General features: G+C 47.5%; 1 pseudogene; it reads left to right on the forward strand.

The window, feature by feature from the left end:
* Positions 1-8,741: 8,741 nt before the first annotated feature.
* LOC147107429 (PHD finger protein 23A-like) overlaps positions 8,742-22,428 on the forward strand; it is a 40,427-nt pseudogene continuing 26,740 nt past the window's right edge.

Here is a 22,428-nt window from a genome sequence, read left to right on the forward strand (position 1 = left end):
ATTGAGCGTGAGGCCTTGGGAATCGTTTTTGGAATTCGAAAATTTCATCAGTACCTGTTTGGGAGAAGGTTCACACTCCTGACGGACCACCGTCCATTGACTTCAATCTTCGTGCCCCACACCGGACTTCTGTCTCTTGCTGCAAGCAGGATGCAAAGGTGGGCTTTACTGTTGTCGGGACACACATACGACATCAAATATCGCAAATCAGACTTGCACGGCAACGCAGACGGTCTCTCGAGGCTGCCCTTGCCTGTTACTCCCCCAAAACCTCGTCAGATAGACATCTTCTACTTCAGACAAGTGGAGGGAGCACCTGTCACTGCAGCTCAGGTGCGAAGGCACACCCGCAATGATCCAGTCCTGTCTGAGGTAATGGATGATGTCATTCGAGGGAGAGCTACAGGAGATTCTCCTAGTTTGAAACCTTACGTTTCAAAAAGAAATGAGCTCTCCGTCCAGGCAGGTTGTCTTCTCTGGGGGCGCCGTGTCATCATTCCGCCACCTCTGAGGGAACCTGTACTGCAACAACTTCATACAGGCCACAGTGGGATGGTTCAGATGAAGGAAATGGCAAGGTCTCGATGGAAATATTGAGGAGAAAGCCAAAACATGTTCTCCATGTCAAAGGGTCCGGAATGTTCCTCAGCTGGCAACCCTACAGCCCTGGGATTAGCCTGAAGAAGTGTGACAGCGCGTACATGTGGACTTCGCCGGTCCTTTCGAAGCGAAGATGTTTATGGTGGTTGTGGACGCTCATAGCAAGTGGCTGGAGGTCGCTGTGATGAGGTCTACCACAGCAGAGGAAACAATTGAGAAACTTGGTGAGATGTTCAGCTGTTATGGCTCACCGGAACAACTCATAAGTGACAACGGTCAACAATTTGTGTCACAGGAGTTTGCAACCTTCCTGCAAGTGAATGGTGTCCAACACATCAGGTCTGCGTCCTACCATCCCTCTACTAACGGCCTGGCAGAAAGGTTCGTGCAAACTTTGAAGCACGCCATGAAGGCATCGCAAGGTCAGGGCTCAATCCACCAACGTCTGAACAGCTTCCTGTTGTCCTACAGGAATGAGCCGCATGCCACAACCAAAACTTCCCCCGCTTCGCTCATGATGAAGAGGCAGTTGTGGACAAGTTTTGACTTACTCAAACCTCCAAGGGCAGAGCAGGTTGTCCAATGTCAACAACAAGCTCAAATTGAAAGAAGAGAGAAAAGAGCCAAGGAGAGACGGTTTCATCCTGGAGAGCATGTCCTAGCTCGAAACTACAACACTGGACCGAAATGGGTTCCTGCTACAGTGATCGCGCAGACGGGCCCTGTGTCTTACACGGTTGAGACTGCTGAGGATGTCGTCTGGAGAAGACACACTGATCAACTGTTGCTAGGAGCAGAGACAGCCACAGAGGCTCCAACGGCTGGTCGGCCTGAACTGTTTCCGGAAGATACCGCAAACCAGCATCCTTCGCCACAGTGCTCTTCTCCAACACAGGAAGTCAAAGAGACTGTTCCACCTGTGCAAACTCCTGACTTTCGACTGACACAGGCACTTTCTCCATCCAGGCCTGTGTCAATGCCTACTGCTGTGGAAGCCAGTGATGACCGCCGGTATCCTGTCAGAGAGCGGCGGCCTCCAAGACGCTTGGATCTGTAGGCTTAGCGACTTACCCACAAGGTTGGGGCAGAATAAACCCCAGGGTAAAGTCAGGGTTTGAGGCAGTCTACCTCTACCCTTGGTTAGTTGAGTGCATTGAAAGTAACTTACCTGTTGAGGAATAATGTGGACATTTCATTTAAGAGGGGAGGAATATGTTATGTATTATGTGTTCTCCTCCCACCTGCAGTGGCGCTGTCACAGCAGATGAATGTTTGGGTTTGTTCTCTTTTGTTCTGTACTTTCTCTGGAACTTTTCTTTTGAATAAAGAAGCACCATGTTTGCAATCTCGGGGTTCTGAGCACTAATTGTGTTTAAGTATAACGGCACAGGTACAGACACAACAGTGTTGAGATATTCAAGTGTTAGAAATGCATAAAGTGACACCCAAGTGTATGGTGTGAATACATCAACGCGCATTATGCAACTCGGTTTCATCAGAAGGGTTTGCTGTGTGAAGCCCTTTTAAGATATCAGTCTGTCGAGAGTTACATTGATAAGTTACAGCAAGAATTATTGCGCTGCATTGTGGGCACCACCAATAAGCATTGAAGGGGCTGCAAGGACATCTGTGTGTTTTGCATGGGGCAGCAAGACACGAACTTACTTAACCCATCTAACGTGGTGTAAGGTACTCCTGGGTAGCCTGACCTTCACGGATTTCTTTAGATATAGAAACCTCTTTCCAATTTGACATCATCCCTCTGGATGCTGAAGGCTCAGGCTCTGATCCTTGAGGTTCCGTCAGTCTCCTACCATAAATCCAGCAGGAGACTGATGGAAAACCCAGGGAAATACCAGAGACCTGGCTACGTTGGGTCTCTGCCAACTCTGGGATATTCCAGAGAGCCTCATAAGGGGTTTAACTTCTGTCTGGCCCTTACGAGACAAATGGCAGGCATTGGGCAGGACCAGGGTCTGAGACTCGCTAGGCTGGGAGTTCCCAGTCCCAGCTATGGTAGAGGACCCAGCACTGCAGTGGCAACCAGTATTTCCAGTGAGTTGAGAAGTACCAGTCTCCACAAAGGTACATGCGCACACCACTGATGGGGTTCAGGCCTGGTAAATGGCCTGGATCCCCATAAATGGACATTTAAAAAAAAATCCTGATTAGCTGCCTTGCTCAGGGGCATATCAGAGCAATGCCAGGGTCACAGGCCTGGTCAACAACCCCTACCTCCCACCACTAATGGGAAGGCAGATGGCTGGGTTTCTGGGTGTATGGGGTAGGCATACGCCAAAGATGCACCTGAAGTGGTGCTTTGTGCCCACTTAACCCATGCAAATTAGGTGCCCTCCCACTGACTCCATAAATTCCAGCAGGGGTCAGTGCTGGTGGGTACCATTGGGCACGACTCTGGCACAACTGCCGGGATTGCAGCCCGTGAAGTTTCGGGAGCCCAGTGTTGTGACACCTCCTGCTGGGCTCGCTGAAAGGTTCCCTGGAGTGCCAGTAAGGGGGATCCTCCCTCCCTCCACTTGTATTTTCTGCAACCATAAACCTGAGTGTTCCTGTCATTTTGCAGACAAGCACAGCAATCAATTTTCACACAGCAAGGTCCCACAAATGAACGATTGGCCAGATGTTCTCTTCTTTTGGTGGTGTTGGTTGAGGGAGGAACGTTGGCCAGGACATGGGGACAGTATCCTTACGTTTCTTCTAATAGTGCCGTGGGATCCTTAGCTTCTGCGATTCTTTTCTTCACTGTTCCCTTTGGCACAAATGTATAAATTTGCAAAGAATCAGCACAGCAATGGCACCTGCAGTCAAAATCCCTTCTCTCTGAGTGCTCAGTACAAATCCTTGTACTAGAGTTTGAGGTTTATGAATGAATAAAAATGTGGGCATGGGGCTTCCCTGATAGGTGAATGAGTTGATCCAGTCAGTAGCTGCACCATACACACCCGGTAGATGTCAGACCCAACTCCTAGGGCAGGATTTTCATTGGGCCGTGGAGGCAGGATTGGAGGCGTGTGGGGGGTTAAAATCTCAAAATCGGGGGGCACGAACCCATCCCGCCTCCAACCCGCCTCCATGCCAGTTTCAAAGGAGGCGGATACCCGACCCGCGCTGGGACCCGCCTCCCCGAGGCAGGAAGGGGATTAGTGCCAATTAACTGCCTGTTAACAGGTAGTTAACAGGCAGTTTTTAGCCTAATCCCTATTTTTATTGCTGAAGTGCGGGATTCCCGACGGCTCCAAACCACGCCAAGTTAGCGAGGTGGGCCGTCGGGCTGAAGGACTTGGAGGGTTCGAGATGTCCGGTGTTCAGGTGAGTGATGGGTACATGAGTGCAGAGGTAAGTGTGTTTGGTGTGTGTAAAGTGTTTAAAGAAGTTTAATTACCTTTACTTACCTTTACAGCCTTCCTTCAGGTCTCGGGAGTCCCTCATCTCATCGGCACAGAAAGCAGAATGGCCGTGATCTGTCAAAAGTTGCAGCATTCTGCTTTCTGTTCCGGAGAGATCTCTAAATCAGCCTGAGAGGAAGGAATTAACTTAGTGTACAGATTGTCAGTGTTTGACAGCTTCAAAGAGCTGTCAAATGCTGATATTTCATCTGTCAAAAGCTCTTAACAGATGAAATGTCAATCTGTGACGTCACCTGTTGCTGGGTGGCCCTTAATTGGCCTGCTGAGCCCGCTGGGCGGGCTCAACAAGGTCAATCAAGTGAAAATCGAGTGGGTTGGCCACAACTCGATGGAGGCGGGACTACAACCCCGAAAGTTGTAGTCCCGCCTCCTACACGCCTCCAGTTTCATAATCCAGCCCCTAGTGTCTAAAGAAGGGAAAAACTCCTGATCCAGTGGTTCCTGATAGAAGTAAGCATAGGTGGACATTGGGTGAGAACAAGATCAGGTTCTAACCCCAGCCTGTGTCAAATAGCTTATTGACACACATTTTCAAGGCTCACACATGAATTTTTGACCATATGGGAGGGGTGGGTGTGAGGTTCGGGGGGGTGGGGTGGTATTTAAAGGCAACATATTCAGGAGAAGAGGGAAGAAATTTGGCAAGAAAATTGCTTAAAAAAAGATGGGCGTAACAGTGATAAAGGATGGGTTCAAGTTTCATATGGCGGGGCGGTTGAAACATTGAAAAGGAGGTAAGGGTAGAAATTCAACCCTTCCTCACACAAAGGATAGTAGAAATCTGGAATTCTCTCCCCCAAAAGGCTGAGGATGCTGGGACAATCGGAGCTTTCAAGACCGAGATTGATAGATTTTTGTGAGGTAAGGGTATCAAGAGATATGGCGCTAAGGCGGATAAATGAAGTTGAGGTACAGGTCAGCCATGATCTCATAGAATGGTGGAACAGGCTCGAGGGGCTCAATTGCCTACTCCTTTTCCTATATTCAGCTGTAATTTTGAGCCGCATTAGTTCTGAACCAATGCACTTTGATGAAACACAGATCAGGCTTAAAAAATTGGAATTCTTTGAAGATGTAATAAAATTGGTGAGTGACTGCACTCTTGATACTAAATGTCTTGATTTTGAAAGCATTTGATTTGAGCTCTCGTAAGAGATGCGTGACTAAAAGGAAAGCTCTATGAAAATGGGATTACAAATTGGATAGTGAATTGGCTAGCTAATACAAAGGTAGAGTAGTGATTAATTGCAGTGGTTCTAATTGGATAGCTCTGATGACTAGGCCACTGCTGTTCATAATAAATAAAAATAATCTTGGTAAAATGCTTTAAGTTTGCAGGTGCAAAGTTATGTGAAGAAAATAATAAAATTCAAAGGGATGACTTAGCAACTGAATGAATAAGTGATGCTGAGAAAGGTAACGTCACGCACAATGAGGCTAAAACAGCAAATATGAATATAAAATGCAAGTTATATCAGTGAGTAAATTGAATTACGAGAAAACATTCCATTGTGACTGAGCAAGCAGTGAACATATGATCAGCTGGTCTGAGACTTCTTTTTAAAACAAACATCTCTGGGATCATGTTTCAATGAAATCAAATTTATTAAGGAACAGATAGTCAGACTTTTAATGATTGGAAATTGGATTCATCCACAGACCAACACAGAGGGACTGAAATTGTTTGGCCACTCTGGCATACACCTGCCATAATTCCAACAAGGTTCTGCCAGGATGTAGATGTACAATTAAGAAACAGCAAAGGATGCAACACTTATAGGAATATAGGAACAGGTGTAGGCCATTCAGCCCCTCAAGTCTGTTCCACTATTCAATTAGATCATGGCTGATCAGTATCTTAACTCCACCATGGCTCCTTAACCCTTAATACCCTTGCCAAACAAAAATCTATCAATCGGAGTTGAAATTTTCAATTGACCCTCAGCTTCAACAGCTTTCTGGGGAGAGTTCCAAATTTCCACTACCCATTGTGTGAAGAAGTGCTTCCTGACATCACCCATGAATGGCCCAGCTCTAATTTTAAGGTTGTGCCCCCTTGTTCTAGAATTCCCCACCAGAGGAAATCGTTTCTCTATAGCTACCCTATCAGTTCCTTTAATCATCATAAACACCTCAATTAGATCACCGCTTAAAGGAATACAGGCCTCGTCTATACAACCTGTCCTCATAATTTAACCCTGGTGGGAGTTATCTGCGGACCCCTGACAGCAGTGATGCATAGATACATAGATACAGAGATCAGAGAGCATCAGAAAAGCGGTTCTAATGGGAGATTTAAATTTTCACACAGATTGAGAGATGCAAAACAACTCGGGGGGGGGGGGAAATTGGGTAGCGTCGCCTAGCACCCCTCCCCTGTAAATTCAGTGGCAGCACCCCAAGAAGGAGGTGGAGCACTACTGGAAAGCGCTCCACCTCCTTCTTGGGGCGCTATTACACAATGTCACGGCGCTACGTGCAACAGAGCCATGTGCGGCAGCACATAGCGCCACGCCATTGTAGGCCTCCTCCCCTGCGTGCACTTGGGCCCTCTGGACCAAGGGGGAGCGGGGCAGGTGCTGGCATTTGGCTAAAATAAAAATGGCCGCCTGACACCTTGAAGTAGCGCCGCCGCCTGCTACCACCGTTGCATAACCACCCCCTGATCCTGTCGGCCCCATCGCCCGGCGATAGGTCATGGGGCGCAAGGGAAATTTGCAGCCGGGATGCAAACGGGGCACTGCGCACGGCGATGACGGCATCATCGCCGGTGCAGCGGATGGGGCGCTACCAGCTACCGCTGCCACTAACCTGCTGAATTTCGTGGGAGGCGTTAGTGGCACTGCGCCTGGGCACTAGGGCATTTGCGCCCCGTTAGTGCCCCCGGGGGCACTAACGAGAGGCGCAAAGCAACCCAATTTCTCCCCCCGCAAGTCATACAGGCAATGAATTTCTAGAGTGTATCCACGACAGTTTTCTGAAACAAAATATTTTAGCACCAGTTAACAGGCCATACTAGACTTAGTAATGAGTAATGAGCCAAAATTAATTAATAATCAGACAGTAAAGTAAGCATCTTGCGAACAGTGACCATAATATGAGTTCGACATTAAGGCTGCGATTTTGACGGCGCTCAGCGGGCCCGATTGCTGGCGGGTCAGCTGTGAAATTTAAATTGATTGACAGCGGTTTCCTCACACGCACGCGCACACCTGCATTTCCCGATTTTGGGTCTGCCAGCATTGAGCAGACCTGACAGGCAGCGGCGGGGCACTCAATTCAAATCATTAGTGGCTTAACAATGCTTTTTTCTACAGCTTTTTAACTTTCACAGGTCTCCCACCAGTTTCCTGCTGTGCCTAGACCTCGTCAGTGAAGCTGAGGTGGGAGGTCAGTGACCATTGAATCAGCTGATGACTTGACAGCTTCAAATGTCAACTCAATGCTCCCAGCTGATTCAGATATCTTCTGTTAAGCACTAGCATCTCTAAACTGCATTTCCACTACAGATTGAGGATGCTGCAAGTCTTTACACAAGTCTCCATGCAGTCTGACCTCATTACCTCTTCCACCATTGATAGATTATTTCTGTCCTCTCCACTTCATCTGCCATCTATTCCATCAGCATGGGTGCACTTTATACTCTCTCACCTTGGTCCTCAGAATCTGACCACGATCACCAGCAGCACCAACAACCACACCAACCTTCTCCGCAATCACCTAATGCTGCACAGGGCATCAGCACCTGACCACATTGCTGCCCAGGATGCCAGGGATGGCCTCACCATGGCCAGATTTACTTAATTTGATGCTGCACACCCTGGCTGCCACATGATGTGCCAGGTTGGCACCACCCCACACCAACAACATAAAGCATCCCTACAATGCGCAAGCCATTCCTTTCACACTCATGACCATTGCGGGAGGTACCGTTATGTCTCACCATTCACTGCAACTCTCTAAGCCACTTCCAAAGGTGCACGCAAATCTGTCCAAGAAAGCAAAGTGTTGAAAATGAAGATTTCAATGTTTGACAGCACATTAGCAGAAACTTCACTTGAACATTGACTAAAACACACAAGTGCCTACCCTTGTGTGTTAGTTTGTAATTGGACTAGGATGAGGGTGAGTGTGAGGGGTGGCTAGTGAGATGGGGAAGTGATAATGTAGATAGAGAGAGGGATGGGTGGGGGTACAAGGTAAGTTGGTGTGAGTAAGGATGTGCAGGAGTATGGTAGGGACGGCAGAGTGATGGGGATGTGATGAATAGCACAGCAGGATGAGGTTGAGTGTGGCTTTACAGTAATGTTTCGTGATCTACTGAGATCATTGAAAGGTTTGCAACACAGCAGCCTGGTCCTCCTGATGACATCCCTGCTTGTGTCCTCCTGTGCAATGTGCAACCGGGCTGCGTTGGTCTCCTAGGGAGGTCTCTTCTGCCCATTGGAAGGATATGGAGGGAGTCATGGGAGAGCCTGGGTGCAGCCATGCACCTCTGTGCACTACTTGTCAGTGTTAGCAGCACCTCCTCAATGCTGTAGAACACTGACAGCACAAATGTCAAAGTAAATTTGTGTATGGTCCCTTTAAGGAAACCAGCTGATGACGTGACATTAATGATGGTCATCAGTCCCACTTCCTTCAACTGGACCAGGAAACACGCTGAGTGGGTTTAACTAGCCCAATCAGGGGAAAGTCATGTCGGAGGCCGGGATGGAGTCAGCAGCGGGGCCACGACCTGCCACCGACCTCGCCCGTCTCGGACCCGACAAGGTAAGAAGCATCGCAGCCTAAGTTTCAGAAGGAGAAAGATCACACACTAACCAAGGTTTTAAACTTATGTAAAGTTGACTTTGAAGGAAGCTGAGCACGTTAAACTGGGCTGAGCTGTGAACAGGTAAACCTACAGAAAAACAGTGGGAGGTATTCAAAGTATTTAGTACAATACAAGACCAATACATACCCCATAAAGATCAAAATTTCCACTTGTACAATCAAACAACCATGGTCAACACTTGAGGTAAGATGTGGTATGAAGGAAGTGACTTACACAAATGCCAAGAAAAGTGGTTATCCAGAGGACTGGGAGAAAGATAGAAAACAACAGCAACAACAACAACAACTTGCATTTATATAGCGCCTTTAATGTAGTAAAACGTCCTAAGGCGCTTCACAGGAGTGTTATCAATCAAAATTTGACACCGAGTCACATAAGGTATGTTAGCATTGTGGTTATGTTATTGGACTAGTAATCCAGAGGCCTGGATTAATAATCCAGAGATATGAGTTCAATTCCCATCACGGTAGCTGGGGGGTTTAAATTCAGTTAGTTAAACAAATCTGGAATATAAAAAAAGCTAGTATTAGTAATGGTTTGTCATGAAAACCCATCTCACTAATGTCCTTCAGGGAAGGAAATCTGCTGTCCTTACCTGGTCTGGCCTATATGTGACTCCAGACCCACAGCAATGTAGTTAACTGTCCTCTGAAATGGCCAAGCAAACCACTCAGTTGAACCAAACTGTTATGAAAAAAGAGTTCACCACGCGGACTGCAGCAGTTTAAGAAGGTGGCTTATCACTTCCTTCTCTGAGGGCAATTAGGGATGGGCAATAAATGCTGGCCTTGCCATATCCCGTGAATGAATAAAAAAATAAGGAGATATTAGGGCAGATACCAAAAACTTATTCAAAGAAGTATCTTTGAATATTTAAGGAGCATCCTAAGAAAGGTAGAGAGGTTTAGGGCGGGAATCCCAGAGCTTAGGGCCTCGGCAGCTGAAGGCACAGCCACCAATGGTGAAGTGATTAAAAATGGGGATGCGCAAGAGGCCAGAATTGGAGGAGCGCAAATATCTCGGAGGGTTATTAAACTGGAGGAGGTTAGAGAGAGAGGGAAGGGTGAGGCCATGGAGGGATTTGAAAACATGGATGAGAATTTTGAAATCGAGGCGTTGCTTAACCAGGAGCCAATGTAGGTCAGCGAACACGGGGGTGATGGGTGAACGGGACTTGGTGAAAGGTAAAAGTTAGGATACGGGCAGCAAAGTTTTGGATGAGCTCAAGTTTATGGAGGGTGCAAGATGGGAGGTCAGCCAGGTGTGCATTGGAAAAATCCAGTCTCGAGGTAACAAAGGCATGGCTGAGAGTTTCAGCAGCAGCAGATGAGGCAAGGGCAGAGACGGGTGATGTTACGGAGGTGGAAATAGGCAGTCTTAGTGATGGCGAGGATATGTGGTCGGAAGCTCATCTCGGGGTCAAATACAACACCAAGATTGTGAACAGTCTGGTTCAGCCTCAGACAGTGGCCAGGGAGAAGGATGGAGTCGGTGGCTAGGGAACGGAGTTTGTGGCGGGCACCGAAGACAATGGCTTCGGCCTTCCCAATATTTAATTGGAGAAAATTTCTGCTCATCCAATACTGGATGTTGGACAAGCAGTCTGACAAATCAGAGGCAGTGGAGGGATCGAGAGAAGTGGTGATGGTGAAGGAGATCAGGGTGTCGGCAGCGTACATGTGGAACCTGACGTTGTGTTTTCGAATGATATCCCCGAGGGGCAGCATGTAGATGAGAAATAGGAGAAACAAAGGGACACAATGAAAATATTAAGAGCTGCAAAAAGGAATACAAGAAAAACTTGCAAGTAATATAAAGGCTAATTGTAAAAGATTTTATAAATATATTGGCGTAGAGCTTCCGTTAGTTTTATCAGCAGAATCGGGGTGAAGTCGGCCGATCCAACGCAAACTCAAGCATAAGTTAAGTTAGAAGTAAATTGCGTTTCTGCGATCTTTAACGCTGGTTTAAAAATCATTTTGCCTGAAGCTGGTCCCACCCCCAAAACTGGCCACGCCCCCAAATCGAAATAACGAGAATGGCGAGTTTCCGCCGATAGTGCCCATTTGCGGCCGTTTGAGCAGGGTCTTCGAATTGAATTTGTTTTCTTAGGCACACAGGCAGTAGTAGGCGCCTTTTAAAAGTTTTTACATATTAAAAAATATCAATTTACTAAGAAACTGATTAGTGTACACCAATGAAACTAGTAAATGGTTCAGTATAGTTTTGTTTAAGTAATATTCAGCACTTTAAAATCAGGTTACTCGCAGGTGGAGGTAGACACTTATTAAAAATGCTTACTTTTTGTGATAAACCCATTTTCAGCTGTATTAATAAAACTGTTACCAGGTTATCACTCTTAAATAAAGCAATGAATCTTTTTTAATGCAAAGAAACAAAAATAACCAATTATGTTCTATTACACAGACCGAGTGCTCTGGTTCATGGAAGATTTTATGTTTGTAATTATGCAAATACATTTTAGCGGAAACTTGAACTGTAACCAAACCAGTGGAATTTTAAATGCAATTTGCGCCCAATTTGCCAATTGTGCCCAAACAGAAACTCTATCCCATTAAGAGTAAGAAAGTGGCTAAGGTAGATGTGTGCCCATTAAAGACTGACGTGGTAATAAACAACAAAGTAAGGGCAGATTTATTAAAAAAATACTTTGTATCCGTTTTCACAGTAGAGGAAGAGAATAAAATATCAGTGATAGAAGGGAAACTAAAAATAAATCAAGGGGAGGAACTTATTGTCATTAAGGATAGAGTGACTGAGCACTTGAGAAAATATGAACTAATCAGAGAGAGCCAGTATAACTTTGTTAAAGGTAAGTCATGTCTGACTAATCTAGTTTAATTTTTTGAAGAGGTCACTAATAAGGTAGACAAAGGAGTATCTATAGGTGTTATCTATATGGACACCCAGAGGCATTCACTAAGGTTCCAAATAAAAGATTAGCAAAAATGAGAGTGCACGGAATTGGAGGTAGCCTTATGACTTGGGTTGAAAATTGGTTGGGCGATATTAGACAGAGAGGGGGGGCTACATTAACGCCCCAAAAGGGGCGCCACCCAATTGTTCCCCCCTGGTATTCTCTGCCCCATCAGGCTGTGGATGATGAGGGTCAAATTGAAGCTTTCAAGACTGAGATTGATCAATTTATGTTGGGTAAAGGTATCAAGGGATGTAGAGCGAAGGCGAGCAAATGGAGTTGAGATACAGATCAGCCGTGATCTAACTGAATGACAGCGTGGGCCTGAGGAGTAGAATGGCCTTCTCCTGTTCCTGTGTTTCTATGGGCACAAACTCTGCCAGGAATTCGGATACGGCAGGTTCTGGATCCACCTCAACCCCTCCGCCCACCCCAAACAAGGCCACTGTGACAGAGGGTGGCGCTCGGCACGATCTCCCTCTGCTGGGCATTCCTGCGTCCTTGGCTTTACACTGACCCGGCGTAAGTTTAGAGGCAGGAACATGGATTGAAAAAAAGGTTTAATGGCATTGTGTAGGATGGGAATAAGCCCCAAAGGGGAGGCAGGTGGTTCAGGCCACGATTCTGGCCTGGACCCCCAAAGATGATAAGTTGCATCTTTCTCTTAATCATGTAACCGTGAACTCCTTATACAGAAGACTGCTGGGGCCAAATATAGAAACATAGAAGATAGGAGCAGGAGTAGGCCATTCAGCCCCTCGAGCCTACTCCGCCATTTAATGAGATCATGGCTGATCATCCAAATTCAGTGCCCTGTGTAAAGTCTGTGGGTTGTATAGTGAAGTAATACACAGACTACAAGAGTAACTTTAACAGGACTTTACTATTCGAAGGTCAGGGCGAATCTGCCCAATAAATCCTGACACCGCACTTATATACCGGTGTGGTCACCGTTGGTATTACAGTATACAGCAGCCAAGGCAAAGTAGTGCCACACATAAAATAGTTCTCTTAAAGGTGGACGGTTACATACAGTAGTTCTCTTAAAGGTAGAATAGTTACATACACTACAATCCTCCCTTTTTAGCTTACAACATACTTATTCCCCATTAACATAACATCATAACATATATACAACTTTATGCAAAACAGTTCACAGATTCAGTCTCTCTGGAGGTTTCCTGACTCTATCCGGATAACGCCTCAGTGGTGTAGTAGTTTTCGGCGGGGTAGTAGGTTCTTCTGGTAAGGTCGAGTCGGCTTGAAGGACAGTGTCAGGTTCATCTGATTCCAGTATCACCAGATCGGAGGTAGGTGTTCTGGGTATCTCTGCTTCAACATTAGCAGTGTAAGGTTGTGGAGTAGGTTGGCTCTTTGTGGATGACCCTATGATCTGGTCAACATGGCACCTTATTATGCTGTCACCAATGTCCACTGTATACAGCAGCGGCCCTAGCCTTTTTACAATAGTTCCAGGCTGCCATTTCTCGGTACGGTCGTCCCGGGCCAAAACTTGTTGACCTATCTGAAAAGATCTAGTTGGCCTTTCATTCATGCCCTGGAATTGCCGGTTCTCTACGTCCCTTCTGACGTTTGGCTTAATCAAATCCAGCCGGCATCTCAATCTTCTATTGAAAAACATCATGGCGGGAGTTTGATTTGTGACCGCATGTGTTGCATTCCTGTACGCCAACAAGAAGTTATCTACTTTATGTTGTAAGTTGATGTTTTCATTACCCATGGCCTTTATGGCCTTCTTGAAGGTCTGGACAAACCTTTCAGCTAATCCATTGGTGGCGGGATGGTATGGGGCTGACGTGTAGTGCTTGACCCCATTGCTTTTTAAGAATTTCCTGAATTCTTCGGACACAAATTGCGGTCCATTATCAGAACAGACCTGTTCTGGCAGCCCATTCCTGGCAAACATGGTCCTTAATACTGTGATGGTTTTTTCCGTGGTGGTGGAGGACATCTTTATTACCTCCGGCCACTTGGAGTGTGCATCCACAGCTATTAGAAACATTGAGTCCATAAATGGACCAGCAAAGTCAATGTGTACCCTTTGCCAAGGAGATGAGGGCCACTCCCATGGATGCAGAGGAGCTTGTGGTGGCGCGTTTTGGACCTTCTGGCATCCTAGACAGCTCTTGGTTATTTCTTCGATGTCTCCATCAATACCTGGCCACCACACAAACGCTCTTGCTAGGTTCTTCATTTTCACTCCACCCAGATGCCCCTCGTGAAGCTCCTTTAGCACCTTATGCTGAAGTTTGGGTGGAATCACCACTCTCGATCCACACATCAAGGTTCCTCGGCACACTGACAGCTGTTCTTTTCTTTGCGAAAATGCTGGCAGCGTTGGTTCGCCATGTGCTGGCCATCCCTCCACTGTTAAATCGTAGACTCGTGAGAGAGTCGGGTCATTCCTTGTTTCATTCTCGATCATCGAATTTGTCACTGGTAGACATTCTACTATGGACGAGTGGAACATCTCTACCGGGTCCACTGCAGCCGCCTCTTCAACTACCGGCAACGGTAGGCGCGATAACCCATCAGCATTTCCATGCTGTTTGGAGCTTTTGTATTCGATGTCATATTGGTGTGCCCCAAGTAACACGGACCACCTCTGTAACCTTTGCGCTGTCATAGTGGAAACGGCCTTGTTAGGGTTGAATATGGACACCAACGGCTGGTGGTCTGTCAGTAATGTGAACTTCTTGCCCTGCAGGTAATGATTGAATTTCTTTACTCCCCACACAAGGCTGAGGGCCTCCCTATCTATCTGGGCGTAATTTCGCTCAGCGGAGGTCAATGATCGGGACGCAAATGCGACTGGCCTTTCCGAGCCATTTGGGAACCTGTGTGAAAGTACTGCTCCAATTCCATAAGGGGAAGCATCACAAGCTAGACGAAGAGGTAACGTTGGGTTGAAATGAGCCAACACTTCCTCAGAGGTAATCAACGCCTTGCTTCTGCGAAAGGCCTTTTTACAGTACTCGCTCCACTTCCATGGCACTTCTTTCCGCAACAGAGTATTCAGCGGATGCAACACCGTGGATAAATTTGGCAAAAACTTGTGATAATAATTAATCAACCCCAGAAACGATCTCAACTGTGATACGTTCTCCGGAGCGGGGGCCTTCACGACAGCTTCTATTTTGTCAGGCGACTTGTGTAGCCCCTCTTGGTCAATGACATGACCGCAGTACGAGATCCGTTTCTGGAAGAACTCACATTTCTGGCGATTAATTCGAAGGCCATATTCCTTCAACCTGGTGAGCACCCGTTTCAAATTTGTGAGGTGTTCCTCTTCGTCTTCTCCCGTAATCAGGATATTGTCCAAGTAACACTGCGTGCTTGGAATACCTTGTAAGACCTGCTCCATTGCCCTCTGCCAAATTGCTGGAGCCGAAGCTACTCCAAAAACCAGTCTATTATAACGATACAAGCCTCTGTGCGTGTTGATTGTGAGATACTGGCGCGACTCTTCCTCGACTTCCATTTGTAAGTATGCTTGTGCCAGGTCTATCTTGGTGAAGTGTTGCCCGCCAGACAATGAAGCAAAGATATCCTCAATCCGCGGAAGCGGGTATTGTACCGTGTGAAGCATCGGATTAACTGTGATCTTGAAGTCTCCGCAGATGCGGACCTTTCCCAGTCCCCCTGGCTTGTTACTTGATGAAGACTTCATGACGGGAACAATGGGCGTGGCCCACTCACTCCAGTCCACCTTAGACAGTACCCCTGAACGTTCAAGCTCTTCCAGTTCTGCCTCCACAGCAGGTCGTATCGCGTAAGGTACCGATCTGGCTTTGAAAAATTTTGGGCTTGCATGTTCTGCAATCTTGATTTTTGCTTTAATTCCTCTCAGTGTTCCCAGTCCTTGCTGGAATACCTCTTTAGCTTCATCCAATATTCTGGACAACCGTTCAGGTTTGACCTCTTCCTTTCCGGAATCTACCGTCATTGTGTTTAGCGAATGCCAGTCTATCTTTATTTTCCTGATCCATTCCTGTCCCAGAAGTGGTGGACCTCCCTCGGGCAGCACATACATGTCCATCCTTTGGTGATCTTTGTCCTTGTATCTCACCTTGACTTCTATCTTTCCGATGGGGTATACTTTGTGCCCCGTGTATGTCTGCAATACCATCTCCGTATCCCGTAGGGGGAATATGTTTGAATAACTTTTTGTAATCATGCTTATTCATGACCGTCAGCACTGATCCGGTGTCCACTTCCATCTTCACTTGGACTTTTGCAATCTGTAGTGTGATCCAGATAGTTTGTCGGTCAGCTTCTTTACTCACATTGTGAATCCTCAGACTACCCAGTTCCTTGCTGTTGGAGTCTGCGTCTGAATTCTGTTTATCTGGACTCTTCCCAGTCACCTCATGTACCTTTATGTACTTCTTCTGCGGTGACTTATTATTGCTGGTCATCTTTCCTGCCCGGCATACCTTAGCTATGTGGCCAAGCTTGCCACATTTCCTACATTCCTGGTTTTTAACCCAGCATTGGTTCTGGTCGTGTGTTGTCTTCCCACAACGATAACATTTCATTGTACTCGAAGTCATTTGATCCACTCTGAGTACCGCTGTCTTCCGCTGCATTTCCGCCGTGCCTCTCGCTGCGGCTTCGTGCGATGCTGCAATAAGGACAGCCTTATCAAGTGTAAGATCGTTCTCTTCGAGCAGTCGTTTTTGTGTTCCTTCCTTCGACATTCCGCACACGAACTTGTCTCTCAGTGTCTCTGGCAGATTTACCCCAAACTGGCAGTATCTTGCTAGCCTCCGCAGTTCAACCAGGTACTCCGCGTTGCTTTCCTCTTTTCGTTGCATTCTCACGTAAAATTTAGATCGTTCCGCTAACATCAGCGGTGCGGGGTTAAAATGATCCTTCAGGACAGCAACAATATTAGCGAAAGACTGATCTGTCGGTTTAGCTGGTGATAGAAGATGCTTCAATAACCCGTATGTTCTCGCACCCATTAAGTTTAGTAAGGTTAGAGCTTTTTCATAATTTGCTAACTTATTGGCCGTACAATATATCTCGATGCGTTCTACATACGTGGGCCAATCTTCCACCTCGGCATCGAACCCGTTGATGTTACTACGCTTAGGCATCTTCGCCTCTTCCTGAGAAACAACAACAATATTTTTTAACTTTTTCTTTTTTCTTTTTCCAAGATGGCGGTTTCCCGCGCTTATCTTCTTTCCCTGCCCAATTTCAAAATGGCGGTTCCCGCTTCTGTCTTCTTCCCCGCCTACTGGCGGCTTCCCGCGTTTCTTCCCCTGGCGGGAGGGGTAAGCTTTCCCTCGGGCGACGGCCGCTGGCTTTCGCGGTTCGCAGCCTGTGCGTCGGCTTCAGCGCGTTCCCTTCTCTCGGCAGGGCAACCGGCGCTGGGTACAACCCGTTGGCGGCGAACAGTTTCAGCCGCTGGGCTGGTTCTCGCTCGGCCTTCCTTGCTCGGGCTCTGTCTCTCCCGCTCGCTCGGGCTCCCAATCGCGCCTCCCAGCCCTCTCGCAGTCCGGTGCTTCCCTCCCCGGCTGCGGCTGAGTTCTCCGCGGTTTATTTATTTTATCTCTTCCCGCGCCCTACGATCCCGGTCGCCGCTTTTCGTGGCCCCGGTCGCTGCCGGCTTTTTTCGCCGGTCGCGGTCCAGCTGTCTCACGACGCCGTTGCGTCTCACAGCCCGCTTGTACCGCGGCTTCCGTGCTCCACGCTGCCCCCGTCTCAGCGCCTCTGGGCCCGACTTCTGTCCGGCTCCTTTCCCCCCCGACCGTGGTCGAGTTCACCGCCCTTCTCCTTCGTTGATTTTATTTATTTTCCCTTTACTCACAGTCACCATGGCCGACTTGCTTCTCGTGCTGCTCGGCTCAAGCACCACCGTGGCAGAAGGGACAATCCGTGCCTGTTGCTGATGGAAGGCTGCGTGTCTGAAGTCTTCCTTCTTTCTTGCTGTGCAGACTCGAGTTTTCTCTCAGCAGAACGACGAGGGCGGTTGCCTCTTCTCGACGCTTCGTTAACTGCTTCGGACGTATTGCTGTACGCAGGGTAAGATCGAACTCGTCGCCACTGTAGAGTCTGTGGGTTGTATAGCGAAGTAATACACAGACTACAAGAGTAACTTTAACAGGACTTTACTATTCGAAGGTCAGGGCGAATCTGCCCAATAAATCCTGACACCGCACTTATATACCGGTGTGGTCACCGTTGGTATTACAGTATACAGCAGCCAAGGCAAAGTAGTGCCACACATAAAATAGTTCTCTTAAAGGTGGACGGTTACATACAGTAGTTCTCTTAAAGGTAGAATAGTTACATACACTACACCCTGTCCCTGCTTTCTCCCCATACCCCTTGACCCCTTTAGCTTTAAGAAATATATCTAACTCCTTCTTGAATATATTTAATAAATTGGCCTCAACTGCCTTCTGTGATACCATTTCTGGAGAAGCGACCTAACCACCTTCACTCCACCCTCCTCCGCCCAGGCCTGGGCAGCCTGAGACCTGATTTCCCAGCAGGGTTGGGGTTGCGGTAGGCAGGCAGCCAAGATTAACTCATAGTGGTACAAGCGTAAACGCTGAGATAGCAAGCACACGAGGTTTTGGTTCTGGTGTGTTGGGTTTATATGTAAACCATAGAATATGTCCTGGGAGAGAATTGTGATGGTACAAAATAAAATTAGGGAGGTCAAATGTGGAATATTGTATCCACTTGTGGTTACCATCCTTACAGACGTTTGTAGTGCATTCATATTCAGGTTAGCGTTCACACAAAGCCATTTCGGTTTTGCATCAACTTAAAGTTGTGGACTGTAAATCAAGGCCTGAACTGACTCTGAAGCAAAGTAGAGCAAGAATACCTGCTCCAGGGACTCCCGCTCCCTAATTGCCCCTTTACATCTATGTGTTTAATGTGTATTATCAAAGGGCATGAAAACCTGGCATGAAATTATCATCTGTTTTGTTTAAGCAGCAGGACCCCCTGCCTGTGTGTTATTTTCTACCCTGGTGGTAATTGAAGCACATAAAACAGTCACGTTATTAGAGAATGATTCAGATATTGATGTATACACCAAATAACGGGTGCAAGTGCATTGGAAACACTCCAAAATATTACTTTTATAAATGACGAGCCATAATACACTTTTTTAAAATAAGTTTTCACAAAGTATCCCCAAAGGTTTGGAAATTGCCCACTGTTGTGTAATGAAATAGACTGGCGCTCTATTTGCATACAATACAAAAATGCTTTAATTATAATTTATTTCTTGATTTATATAAGGAGTCAATACTTCGCAATTGTACTTCTGCAAACAGCAACCCTACAGAAATATATTCATATGTTAAGGGCATTTTACAACATCCTTCTGTACTATGCTGAACTTTTAATAGACTTTTACCTTACTGAAATGATAACGCTGCCATTAAATTAGACAAGCCCAGAACCGAATCGTGCAGAATTCAAGTTCTTTAAAACACTTAGGTGCACTTTTCCATTTCAGCGAGGACAGCGAGGCCTGACTTTGTCACAGAGAGCTTTTCTGGTGGCGTGGCTGAACTTCTAGTGGACAGCGACATAGCAAAGCCGCCTTAAACAGAAGGTGAAACAGCGATTTACTTGTACTTCTCGCAATCTAGTATACTGTATTCGCTGCTCACGCTGCGGTCTCCTCTACATTGGGGAGACCAAACGCAGATTGGGTGACCGCTTTGCGGAACACCTCCGTTCAGTCCGTAAGGGTGACCCCAAGCTTCCGGTTGCCTGTCATTTTAATTCAACCCTCCATTCCCACTCGGACCTCACCGTCCTTGGCCTCTTGTATTGTTCCACGGAAGCTCAACGTAAACTCGAGGAACAGCACCTCATCTTCCGATTAGGCACTCTGCAGCCCTGAACTCAATATCAGGACTCTGAACTCAATATCGAGTTCAACAATTTCAGATCATAACCTCGGCCCCTATTTCATTTTTTCTTGTAATTTTTCCACTCCTTTCCCCCCCCCCCTTTCCTTTTGTTTCGCTCTCACACCTGGCAGCTATCCCTTGCCCTGCCAGTACACTTTACACCCAATCTCAGCCTATTACCATCTCGTCTAGCTTCTAACACCTTTCATTGTCTCTTTTTTACTTCTTTTGTTTCTTTTATTCTTTTGTCCGATCGCAGCCCTGCCTCCGATCCATCTTTTCTTTCCAGTTTTGAAGAAGGGTTCGACCCGAAACGTCAACTCAAATTTCTGTCCACGGATGTTGCCTGACCTGCTGAGTTTTTCCAGCATTTTCTATTGTTATTTCGGATTTCCAACATCCGCAGTATTTTGCTATCGATGTAAGGAGTGAGTTGGTTATAACTTTCTAAAGCCAGGGTTTTCCGGGATCCTCGCCTCCTGCCCGCATTTCTTGCCACGCGCTCACACGCACCTTTCAACACCCTGCACGCCACTCATGCTCTCGGGTTCTCCATTCGCAGCTTTACTTTTCCCCGCTCTCTCCAGCCACTCACGGGTTATCGGCTGGGTTTGGAGTGTTGGGCTCCCTTGTTATTGGCTGGGTTTGGAGTGATGGGCTCGCGTGTTATCGGCTGGATGTGGTGTTGGGCTCGCGTGTTATCGGCTGGGTTTGGAGTGATGGGCTCGCGTGTTATCGGCTGGGTTTGGAGTGTTGGGCTCGTGTGTTATCAGCTGGGTTTGGAGTGATGGGCTCGCATGTTATTGGTTGGGTTTGGAGTGATGGGCTCGCATGTTATCGGCTGGGTTTGGAGTGATGGACTCGCGTGTTTTCGGCTGGGTTTGGAGTGATGGACTCGCGTGTTTTCGGCTGGGTTTGGAGTGATGTACTCGCGTGTTTTCGGCTGGGTTTGGAGTGATGGACTCGCGTGTTTTCGGCTGGGTTTGGAGTGTTGGGCTCGCGTGTTATCAGTTGGGTTTGGAGTGATGGGCTCGTGTGTTATCGGCTGGGTTTGGAGTGTTGGGCTCGAGTGTTATTGGTTGGGTTTGGAGTGTTGGGCTCGCTCGTTATCAGTTGGGTTTTCAGTGTTGGGCTCGCATGTTATTGGCTGGGTTTGCAGTGATGGGCTCGCGTATTATCGGTTGGATATGGAGTGATGGGCTCGCTCGTTATCAGCTGTGTTTGGAGAGTTCGGCTCCCGTGTTATCGGCTTGGTTTTGAGTGATGGGCTCGCGTGCTATCGGCTGAGTTTGGAGTGTTGGTCTCGTTCGTTATCGGTTAGGTTTGGAGTGTTGGGCTCGCTCGTTATCGGTTGGGTTTGGAGTGATGGCATCGCATGTTATCGGCTGGGTTTGGAGCGATGGGCTCATGTGTTATCGGTTGGATTTGGAGAGTTGGCCTCACACGTTAACGGTTGGGTTTGGAGAGATGGGCAAACGCGTTATTGGTTGGGTTTGGAGTGCTGGGCTCGTGTGTTATCAGTTGGGTTTGGAGTGTTGGCCTCGTGTGTTGTGGGTTGGGTTTAGAGGGATGTGCCCGCTCGTTATCGACTGGGTTTGTAGTGATGGGCTGACGGGTTGTCGGCTGGGTTTGGGGTGTTGGGCTCGCGCGTTATCGGCTGGATTTGTGGTGTTGGGCTCGCGTATTATCGTCTGGGTTCGGAGAGATGGGCTCACATGTTATCGGCTTGGTTTGGAGTGTTGGGCTCGAGTGTTATTGGTTGGGTTTGGAGTGATGTGCTCGCATGTTATAGGCTGGGTTTGGCATGTTAGGCTTGCTCGTTATCGGCTAGGTTTGGAGTGATGGGCTCGCATGTTATCGGCTGGGTTTGGCGTGTTATGCTTGCTCATTATCGGCTAGGTTTGCAGTGTTGGGCTCGCATGTTATCGGTTTGGTTTGGAGTGATGGTCTCGTGTATTATCAGCTGGGTTTGGAGTGATGGGCTCACACGTTATCGGCTGGGTTTGGAGTGATGGGCTCACGTGTTATCGGTTGTGTTTTCAGTGTTGGGCTTGCGTATTATTGGCTGGGTTTGGAGTGATGGGCTCGTGCATTATCTGTTGGGTTTGTAGTGATTTGCTCGCTTGTTATCGGTTGGGTTCGGTGTGATGGGCTCGCATGTTATCGGCTGGGTTTGGCGTGTTGGGCTCGTGTGTTATCGGTTTGGTTTAGAGTGATGGGCTCGCGTATTATCAGCTGGGTTTGGACTGATGGGCTCGCGCGTTATTGGTTGGGTTTGGAATGATGGGCTCACGTGTTATCATTTGGGTTTGGCGTGTTGGGCTCGTGTGTTATCGGCTGGGTTTGGCGTGTTGGGCTCGCGTGTTATCGGTTGGGTTTAGAGTGATTGATTCACGCATTGTCGGCTGGGTTTGGAGTGCTGGGCTCGCTCGTTATCGGTTGGGTTTGGAATGTTGGGCTCGCTCGTTATCGGCTCGGTTTGGAGCAATGGGCTCACGTGTTATCGGCTGCGTTTGCAGTGATGGGCTCGCGTATTATCGGTTGGATTTGGAGTGATGGGCTCGCTCGTTATCAGCTGGGTTTGGAGTGTTCGGCTTGCATATTATTGGTTGTGTTTGGAGTGCTGGGCTCGTGTGTTATCAGTTGGGTTTGGAGTGTTGGCCTCGTGTGTTGTGGGTTGGGTTTAGAGGGATGTGCCCGCTCGTTATCGAC

Source organism: Somniosus microcephalus, chromosome 14 (genome assembly GCF_052327205.1).
Source record: "Somniosus microcephalus isolate GS21.2 chromosome 14, FLI_Smic_1.0, whole genome shotgun sequence".
NCBI classification, from domain to species: domain Eukaryota; kingdom Metazoa; phylum Chordata; class Chondrichthyes; order Squaliformes; family Somniosidae; genus Somniosus; species Somniosus microcephalus.